The sequence below is a fragment of the Talpa occidentalis genome, unplaced genomic scaffold, assembly GCF_014898055.3.
Source record: "Talpa occidentalis isolate TD23 unplaced genomic scaffold, MPIMG_talOcc4v2.1 talOcc4.9, whole genome shotgun sequence".
Classification (NCBI taxonomy): Eukaryota; Metazoa; Chordata; class Mammalia; order Eulipotyphla; family Talpidae; genus Talpa; species Talpa occidentalis.
The window spans coordinates 19,271,556-19,282,029 of record NW_023605305.1 but is presented as its reverse complement, the minus strand read 5'-3'; positions in this window follow the sequence as shown (position 1 = coordinate 19,282,029).

The window sequence follows — 10,474 nt, the reverse complement described above, 5'->3', positions numbered from 1 at the left end:
AGTCAGTCTGCCTGTTCTGTGCCCCACTCTATCTCTGGTGAATCCTCTCACACCGCCCCTACGTCTGGCCTGTACCCCAGTTCTTGTATGCATAAATAAATAAATCTTCTTTTAAAAAATAAAATAAAATGCAAGCTGGAAGGGCTGGAGGCAAAAGCCAAAACATTAGCAATGTTATTAGTCTCCGGGACACGGCTTACGTTGTTCTACACTGACAGCTGGATTATGAGAAAAGTGATATCTGCATTTGTCAAAATCACATTTATTGCTATGAGACATTAGTTTTGTTTTCTCCAATTTGTTTTTTTTTTTTAAGATTTTATTTATTTATGCATACAAGAGCTGAGGCACAGGCAGAGATGTGGGGAGTGAGAGGATCCACCAGAGACAGAGTGGGGAGCAGAACAGGCAGACTGACTGAAATACACTGCTGAGGGGAGCAGTGGAGGAGACAGGAGAGGTCTGCTGCGCCATGTGGGTTTCTCTCTGGCCAGCCAGGGATCGAACTCATGCTGCAGAGGCTGTGGATTGCTTCATAGTGCTGTGCTTAACCCCTTGCACTACCAGGGAGGCCCCCAATTTGTTTTCTTCCCCTGGAAGTGGAAATCGCTTGAGTTTTGATTTTTTTTTATTTCAAAAATATAGTTTCATTTTTTGAAAATCAGCCCATTTAGCAATAACCAGCAACAGTGATTTTTTCCCCTTAATGTTTCCCAACTTACTGTACCAAACATGTATTACTTTTGTAATTCGAAAGCAAGGGTTATTTTTAAGAAATGAGTTATACACGTCATGGGCCCAAGTGACCCCACCAACCAGAGCTAGGGCAGTTCCTGAGAAAAAGGCCTGGGGCTTTTGGTTGACCTCAAACCAGAGTGAGTCAGCAGGATGAAGTAACTGCATGGGGTCGGGGCAGAAGGAAAACTCTCCCGTGCCTCAGGGCTCATAAGACCTCATTTGAGGACAGTCATGCTGGAGAGGTGCCTGGCAATTGGGGACAGGTCTTCACACACCTGAGGGACCATGGAGAAGAGGGACCTAGGGAGCTCCTCAAATATAGGCGCAGCTGACATGCAGGTAGGGGTTGGACCTGAAGACTTAACCTGCCTAGAGTAATAATGAGCAAGGAGAGGCTGTAAGACTGTCTCATTAACGGGCAGCTGTGGGGGTGACAGATTGCATTAGGAGACCTCCTCATTCTGTACAGTGTCTGTAGGACTTGAGGGGGGCAGGATACATACCCAGTCAGCATCTCAAAGGGAATGTGCTAGGACTTCAATAGTAAATAACAGTGATAACAATGAGATCGCTTGTTGAGTGCTCATTGTGTCTCTTTATGCCTAGCACATGATATACAATAAATGTATATGGTACATAATTCATAATATAATATTATATATAATATTGAAATATGCTAGACATAAAGTATGCTATATATATGCAGTATATATGTGTGTGTGTGTGTGTGTGTGTGTGTGTGTGTGTGTGTGTGTATCAGTGCTTGTAAAACTAGAATGACACCAGGGTCTGTGTTCCAGGTGTGGTTGCTGGGCTTCCCTCCGAGACTCTCTGATTCAGTCCATTAGAGGTGGGGCTCATTCTCAGGTGTTAAGGCAGTTTGTCTGAGAACTACACTTTGAGGGCCACGATGTACGCTATTTCTGTCACAATGGCTTTACTGTAGAGGTTTTGTTATTGTGACCATTTTACAGATCAAAACAAAACACTCAATCCAAGGCTCCTCACAGGCGTAAAATGACTGCTTGCAGCTAGTGAGTGGCAGAGTCTACACATGAACCCTGAGCTTTCTGACTCCAAAATTCATGCTTAACCAAAATAATCAGCTCTTTTTCTCAATTAGTTGATAAATAGAAATAGAGATTCTGGGGCCTCCCTGGTGGCCCAAGGGGTTAAGCATCAGGACTATGAAGCAATCCATGGCTACTGCAGCACGAGTTCCATGGCACAGCAGACCTCTCCTATCTCCCTTGCTGCTCCCCTCAGCAGTGTATTTCAGTAGATCCACCTGTTCTGTTCCCCATTCTGTCTCTGGTGAATCCTCTCACCCCCCCACACCTCTGGCCTGTACCCCTGTTAGGGGGAAAAGGATGTCCCAAAGCTAATTCCATATAGGCTTTGTGGACTCCACCCCCACCCCAGGTCAAAGCCAAAGACACTGGGAACTCCAAATCCCATCACCACCAAAGGGAAGGTGGCTGGGACCTGAGGGTGGGGTTAAGCAGCCAGGTGGATATAAAAGGCAGACACGTGGGCTTCGGGAGCCCCATTTTTGGCTCTCCACCAGCTCGCAGCGTCCGGCCAGCTCTGAGAGTGACTTTGGGTTTCCACGTCGACGGATCGGGTAGGACGCATTAAAGACTTTATTTCCCTATTTTCTCCCTGAGTTGTACATTTTCCTTATTTCCTTTCCTCTTGTAAATAAACTTTTTATTAACCTTTTTGTGTGTGTCTGTAGTAGAGTATTCATAAGTCTCTTTAAAGCGCGTGGGTGAGGACCCACAGCCAGGAACCCGTTTAATATTGAGGTTGCTCTATAACACCCCCAGTCCTTGTATGCATAAATAAATAAATCTTTAAAAAAAAAAAAAAAGAAAGACAGATTCTAATTGTTTGATAACAAACTTACAAATTGCTTCTTCAAGATATAAAGTCAGAGCAAACATTGTGATCCCTGGATGAGGCCCGGGCAGTTTTTAGCAGTATTTCCAGGGCAGAGAAACAGCAGTCTCCTGAGGGAGGAGCAGTGGTAATTCACTCCCCCCCATGTTGGGCTGGGTTCTACCATGTCAGAATTTCTCAGCTCTTGCAGCTCCAGGGTCACATGTTGTAGGCTCTCCACTGGGATGGTAGTTCTTCCCTTTGTTATGATGCAATTCACCAAACATGCATTGAGCATCTTGCACAAGGAAGCAGTAGGCTGAATAACAGCCACCAAAGATACTAGCTCCTAAGTGAATATTACCTTATATGGTAAAAGGGGCTTTGCAGATGTGGTTAAATGAAGGATCTTAAAAATGGGGTGATCATCTTAGATTATCAGGGTGGGCCCAGTGTAATCACAGGGTCCTTATTAGAGAGAAGGTGATGCATGAAGAGAGAAGCAGAGAGGGCTTTGATGATGCTCTGCTATGACTTTGAAGATAAAGGAAGGGCCATGAGCCAAGGAATGCAGCTGTAGGAGCTGAAAGGGCCAGGAAATGGATCTTCCTGAGAGCCTTGAACAAATGCAAGTTCTGCCAACAGCTTCATTTTAGCCCCTGAAAGGCCCACTTGGACTTCTGACCTCCAGAAAGCAAATAAAGTCATCTTGTTTGAAGTTACTAGATTTGTGGCAATTTGTCTCAGCAGCAATTGGAGGCCGATATGTATATAATTGCCAAAAATAGAAAACTGCCTCTGGTTTTCACATAGTTTGTGAGCAAAGACACATACACACACTGCTTTTGACCTTGTGCCTGGGTGGGTTGAGGGGGGAAGGAGGGGTGCAAGGTGCATACTGATGCCTTCCTGCGTCGAAGAGGGAGAGCACCTGTTGTCACCTAGACCCACACAAAGCACTTCTGGTTTTATAGGAAGCAAGTGTGATTCATTCCTTCCGTTGTTACCAAGTACCTGCTCTGCCCAGCATGGTGCTGGGTGTGGGTACAGAGAAATGGGCCAAATAGATCTTCATGGAACTTCTGCTGGAAGGGGTGGGGGGAGAAGACATAAATTCAATACTCTTTCACATTCATAATTATAGTGAAGGCGTCCCTGAAAGGAGTTTACTTTTAAAGTCAGCACTCAAATGGAAAGGGCTTATCTTTCAAAATTACACTCAAAAGCCCTTAAGTTACCTAGAAAGCACAATAATTCTTTTGCATTGAAGCTGCTCTGCCTTTAAGAAAAAGACCCCCCCTCCAGGGAGGAATAGAGGTTGGAAAGAATTCTGGAGTGCTCTTGGCAGCTGCAGGGAAGAGTCCAATCTGCTTTTACATTAAGCGTCTATCATCTTAAGGCAGATTAGGTTTTTTGTGTGTGTGAGGATAATAGCAGATTCTAGAGTTGCATCTTTGGAAGTCAGTTGGGGGATAAGCTCTAAAATTGGCATTAGTTATATGTGTCTTTGATGTGAGTCCACAGAGCAAACTGGGGTCAGTGCTACTAAGGAAATTAGCTAAACCCATGAGAATCTATGGTTGAGGGGACATGGGGCTCTCAGAGGTCTTCCCATTGCTCTGATACCTGAAGGACAGGTGGGCATTACCCAAGGTGAGTAAGAGGGAGAATGTTCTGGGCACACAAACCACCTCAGCATGTAGCTAGTGTGAGACCTCCTCTGTCAGCCCCAATGAGTGACACTGCATCCCCTTTGCTGCCCAGATGAATGCTGTGCTCCCTGCCCTAATCCTGAGACCTAAAGGAAATGCTGGGAATTTCTTAAGACTCCAAATTTCATGTTTACACAGGGAGCACATTTTTTCTGGAGTGTGTGGTGAGGTTTTGCAGGGGGTAGTCCTAGATCTGCTTTGATGATAACTTGCTGTGTCACCTTGGGCCACAAGTCTCTCTGGACCTTGATTTGTCCATCTGTAAAGTAGGGTTGGGGCAGGGTGAGCCTTTCCAGCTCTGACACAGTCCCTCTGGAACTATGAAGGAAGAGCTGCCTGTATTAGTTTGAAACTCGTGCCTGTGGCACTAGCTCTGAAAGGGAATCCCAATTCCACCATTTTCCGGGACCATGGTCAAGTCATTTCACCTCTCTGAGGCTTTATCTCCTCAACTGTAAAACAGGGGCCTTTGTTCCCATCCCTCTGGATTGCCTGAGGATTAAATGAGATCTCAGGCAAAAGGTATTTGTTGTGCACCAAGCCCAGCAAATGACAGCCACTGTCATTTCTTGTGATGGGCGTGAAATGGAACGTGTTAACTGCGCTGATGGCTGCAGAAGCAGCACCCTCAGGGCTTTCCTTCAGCGCAGCTCTGCAAACAGCATCAGAAGGTCCTCTGATGGGCGTTCAGGGAAACACCCACGGCGGGCAGCTTCACTTTGGCAAGCACTGAGGAAACTCCCCATGGGGAAAAGTCTGCCGGGTAGGCGGTGGCTACACACACTTTTGGGTACAAAGATGATTCCCAGACTGAGCTGCAAGAGTGGGCTCGAGACAGTCTAGGAGGCCAGAATAGCTCAGGATGGGAAAGGAAATGTCCCTTGCCCTCAACTGGTAACCAGGAGCAGGACAGCCTGGGGCAGGATGAACAGGAGGAGAACTGCGTCTTTCTTCCCTCACTGGTGACCCCCTCCTCAGCCTTTGGCCCAGCTCCACATCACTCTCTTTTGACCCTCTGAGATCTACTCATATTGCAGCTTAGACAGTCGGATGGCTCTTTACACAAGAAGTGGGAAACTGAGACCCGGCAATGGGAAGGACTTGCCCAAAGTCACTCATCAAATCAGAACCAGAATTGAGGTCTTCCAGGCCTCGATCCAAAAATCCCAGACAGCCCCACAGGCAGCCTCCCTGACTTGTCAAGTGAGAGAGTCGCTGGTTGTTGCCTGGCAACCACAGCAGCCCCAGATGTTTTCTATCTCCACATTTTCATAGGAAACAGGCCACCCAAGTGATGGACTCAGACCTCAGAGAGCAAATGTCTCTGGGTTAAGGGAGAGTCAGGAGGAGGGCTTCTCCTGCTGAAGCCCTGAGCACCACGGCACTGACCAAGCTCCAGCCAGGAGCTCCTCCCAGGCAGCCCAGACCTATCTCGCTTTCTGGCTTAGGGACCAACTCACATGATTTGTTCTGTCCAGGCTGAGCTGACCTGTGGGATGTCATCGCAGACGCCAGCAAGTGCTGGAGGAGGAAATCCTGCCAGGGGCTTTTAATCACCATTGGGAGGCACTTTGAAGGAACAATTTAGAGACACGCCTGGGTTGAACCCTAGCTCTGCCACTCATTGGCTTTGTGACCTTAGTCAATTCACTCCACCTACCTGAGTTCATTTCCTCTTCTATAAAATGGGGCTAACAATATCTACCTTTCAGATCTGTGTGAGGAGTAAATGAGATAATGAATGTAAAGTACCAGGTATAGAAATTGGTACATCTGCCTCAATCAGCTTTCTCAATTGTAAATAAGAGTCATCTAATAGAAACAGGTCATCTAATAGAAACAGCCAGATCCTTGGTGGCGCAAGGGGTTAAGCACAGCACTGTGAAGCTAGCCTCTGCAGCAAAGGTCAATACCACCCCCAACCTGGCCAGGGAGCTACCCACATGGCACAGCAGACCTCTCCAGTCTCACCCGCTGCTCCCCTCAGCAGTGTATTTCACTCAATCCGCCTGTTCTGCTCCCCACTCTCTTTGGTGAATCCCCTCACCCCCGAAACTCTGGCCTGTACCCCAGTTCTTGTATGCATAAATAAATAATCTTTAAAAAAAAAAAAGAAAAGGAAAGAAAAGAAAAGAGGCCAGAGAACCAGCCTGGGAGGCTACACAGCAAAAAATGATGTCCCTAGAATTCTGCTCCATTAAAGGAAGACCTTAGACCCCCACAGCTGTCCACACCCAGCGAGATATGACAGCATGAACCAAGAATGCTTTGCGGGCTCGCTTCCACCCTGGCACCCCATACCCTTCTCATTTCCATTGCTGGTATCTGATACCAGAGGAAAGTAGACTCCTAGCTCTCATGGCACACTGTAGAGGCAAAGCATCGAGAGCAACCACATAGAAGCGCTCCACGCCCAGTGCTGCTTTGAGTGCTTACAGCCTTGGACAGGGGTATTATTACAATACCAGCTATAGGATGGGAAACTCAGGCACAGAGAGGTTCCCCTAACTTGCCTAAGGTCACTCAGCTAGTAAGTAGAGTGGAACCAGGATGGGAGCCCATGCAGTCTGGCTCCAGAGCCTGTGCGCTTAATGACGGCCTCTGTTCCTAATATCCTAATCTGGAACTCAGAATGAGGCCCCCCGAGAAACAGTCCGTGGACAGCTCATGCTGCTCCAAACCCATGGAACCAGCCCTGCCCACTGCAGGTCCCAGTATGTGGTCCCACCCACTTTGCAACTGACCTGAAAGTGTCCTCTCAAATGGCAAACAGTACAGACGTGTGTTTTGAGAAAGGGGAAGTCCAGCCAGGAGTTTACCTTTAGTCATTTGTTTCAAGGAGGAAAGCTCTCAGATGTTAGGCGGCAGCAGGAGGAGGAGGGCTGGCCAGAGAGAAAAGAGGCCTGGCGTCTAGAAGTAGGAGTAGACAGTTCTCAGCTGATGACACTTAGCATTTTCTCATTTGGAAAATGGGACACTGATATTCACTCTGCCTGCTTTTCTGGACAACATGTGTGTGTGCAGAGCTGGTATACCTAAGCATTGCACAACTGGGAGTGCTTGGAATGGCCTCTAAGTCCAGAGGTTGAAAATGCACAGATCTGGATTCGAGTGCTGTCTCCATCATGTTCTAGCTGTTTGTCCCAGGGCAAGTAGTTTTGTAACTGCTTTTCCTACAAAATGGATTCTTGGTTTCTTCTTCTGTGAAATAATAACTTATCTCCTAAACCAGTTTTGAGTGTTAACTGAGATATTGCATATGACGGGCTAGGAAGATTCGAGCCTCACAGCAGCCTGAGGCCCTTCAAACATCCACAACCTCTCACTTGTTCAGCTCTTCCCGTGTGCTCGCTGCCAGTCAGGCTGTGCTCAGGACAAAGCCCCTTCAAAGACTACTTCTAACAGCCCTTCCCCCACATTTTTGGGGTCACAAACATTTGTTAAAATAGAGGATAATTTCATTTCTATTTTTACTGATTACAAAAGTAGTAAGTCCATCACTGAAAAACAAATTTTTAGGGGCCTTCCTGGTGGGGCAGGGTTTAAAGACATCACTATCAGACTATCGCCAGCCATTGCAGCAGGAGTTCGATCCCCGGCCAGTGAGCTGACCCACATGGTGTAGCAGACCTCTCCTGTCTCACCTGCTGCTCCCCTCAGCAGTGTATCTCAATAGATCTGCCTGTTCTGCTCCCCACTCTCTCTAATGAATCCTCTCACTCCCCGAACCTCTGGCTTACACCCCAGCTCTTGTATGCATAAATAAATAAATCTTTTTTAAAAATTTAAGCAAATAAGTAAAAAGAATAAAATAGAGATGACATAACTTTACTACCCAGAGACAATCACTATTGACAGTTGGGTGACTTTCCTTCCTGATTCCTCTTTAGTGAATGTGTAGCAAGATATTAAATGCAAGTTTTCTGCCATTTGGCTTTGGGGCAGAGGCAATGAATGCCAAGGACCACCCAGGCAGGGCATGCTGGAGGATGGAGAAACCAGTTCTACCAGCATTAGCCTATCACCCATCCCCATCCTGTCCTCCTGGAGGAGAGAGAGATGTTCTACAGAGAGGAGGGGTGAAGGTCTGTCTGTTCCTCACTTCAGGATAGGGGAAGTTGAAGGTAACCACTTGGAGAATGTGAGATGCAACTCAGGCATCCATGGACCGAGGACAGACACAGGCAAGTCCAAGGTAATGGCCCCGCAGAGAGCTTATCATGCTGAATTGTGAAGGTCCTGCCTCCCCAAGTCAACAAGAAACACCTTCCAGTCTGCTCTGCAGAAGACCTGGCACTTATTTCTTTTTGATAACTATTTTGGTGAATAGGGGCCTCCCTGCTGGCGCAAGATATTAAGTCTCAGCACTATCAAAGCAATCCCTGGCCAGGGAGCTGACCCACATGGCACAGCAGACCTCTCCTGTCTCGCCTGCTGCTCCCCTCAGCAGTGTGTTTCAGTCAATCCGCCTGTGCTGCTCCCCACTCTGTCTCTGGTGAATCCTCTCACCCCAGCCCACCCTGCACCTCTGGCCTACACCCCAGCTCTTGTATGTATAAATAAATAAAATAAATCTTAAAAATAAATAAATATTTGGGTGAATTAGGGAAAACTGAAAAAGTGTGGAATACAATGCAGAAAGAACAAGGGTTATAGAACCACACAGATCTGAGTTCAAATCCTCCCTCTGCTACTTTGTAATTATGCTCCCTTTGGGGAAGTCACATCATCTCTGTAACCTCATTTTTCTCACTTGTAAAATGAGGATAATTTGAGTATCTGTCCTGCAGAGTTTTAAATGAAATGAGAAGAAACACTGGCATATAACACGTGTTCCAGCAGTGATTAATGAATGAAGACAGTTTTCAAAGCTGCAAACTGGCTGAGGCTCCTAAGCTTTCTCTGAGCTGATACAGTTCCGAAATTTCCAGATCCTGGTTTTCTTACCTGCTCCTTCTTCAGTCACCAGCATTGTGTTCCTCATGGTTATCATCGTCATCATTATCTTTATAGCAACAACAGTTGCTGCTGGTTTCTATAGCAATTTTAAGAAATTCCATGATCTATTTTCATATACATCTCATCATAATCCTGTGAGGTCTGTGTATAATCTCTTTTTCAGAGATAAGGGAAACAACGCTCAGAGAGGGTAAATGACTTGCGCAAGGGCGTAAAGATCTGAAATCTCAGGGCACTGCATTTGGCCCTCCTTAAATGTATTTATTTAACATGCACCCAGCACCCAGTTTGTACGAGGCATTTGAAATTAGCCTGACTCCTATTCCCTTACAGATGAGCCGGAAGGACAGACCCACAAGTCAAAACAATACCTGTAACTCTGCATGTTAAGTGCTTCCCATAAAAAAACAGACAAGATGACAATTTCTTTAGCTGGGAGCAGTTGACTGAAGCTCAGGTCCAGTCCACTACTTTCTCTCTGTGACTTTTGGGGAGTCACTTCACCTCTCTGGGCCTTAATGTCCTCATCTGTAAGATGAGGATTATGATTATTAGTAACTCGCATATAGTCACTGTGAGGATAACAGACGTCATGTATGTCTATAGTGTAGTGTCTGACACAAGCAAGCACTCAGTATATTGTTGCTGGTTATTTTTTTTAAAAAAGATTTATTTATGTATACAAACACTGGGGTACAGGCCAGAGGCGAGGGAAGGTGAGAGAATTCACCAGAAACAGAGCAGGAAGCAGAACAGGCAGAAGGACTGAAGTACACTGCTGAGGGGAGCAGTGGGCGAGACAGGAGAGGTCTGCCACACCATGTGGGAATCTCCCTGGCAGGCCAGGTATCAAACCAGCACTACAGAGGCTGTGGACAGCTTCACAGTGCTGCGCTCAATCCACTGCACCACCGGGGAGGCCCTGGTTCTTTATTATTATAACCTTGATGTCAGTCAAGACCTCCCGAACCCTTGAGATCTTCATTCCAAAACCCTCTCCAAGATTACGCCAATCCCTGAGAGCCTTTGTCTAACTCCTGCTTCTGCCTTTCCTGCCATCACTCAGGACATATATAAAACTTGGTCCCTCTGCCATTTCCACAAATAGCCCAGTCGGGCAGCCTCAGTGAGTATAGGAGACTCTTTTTTTGAAGATTTCCAAGGATGGGAGACACAAGAGGAGA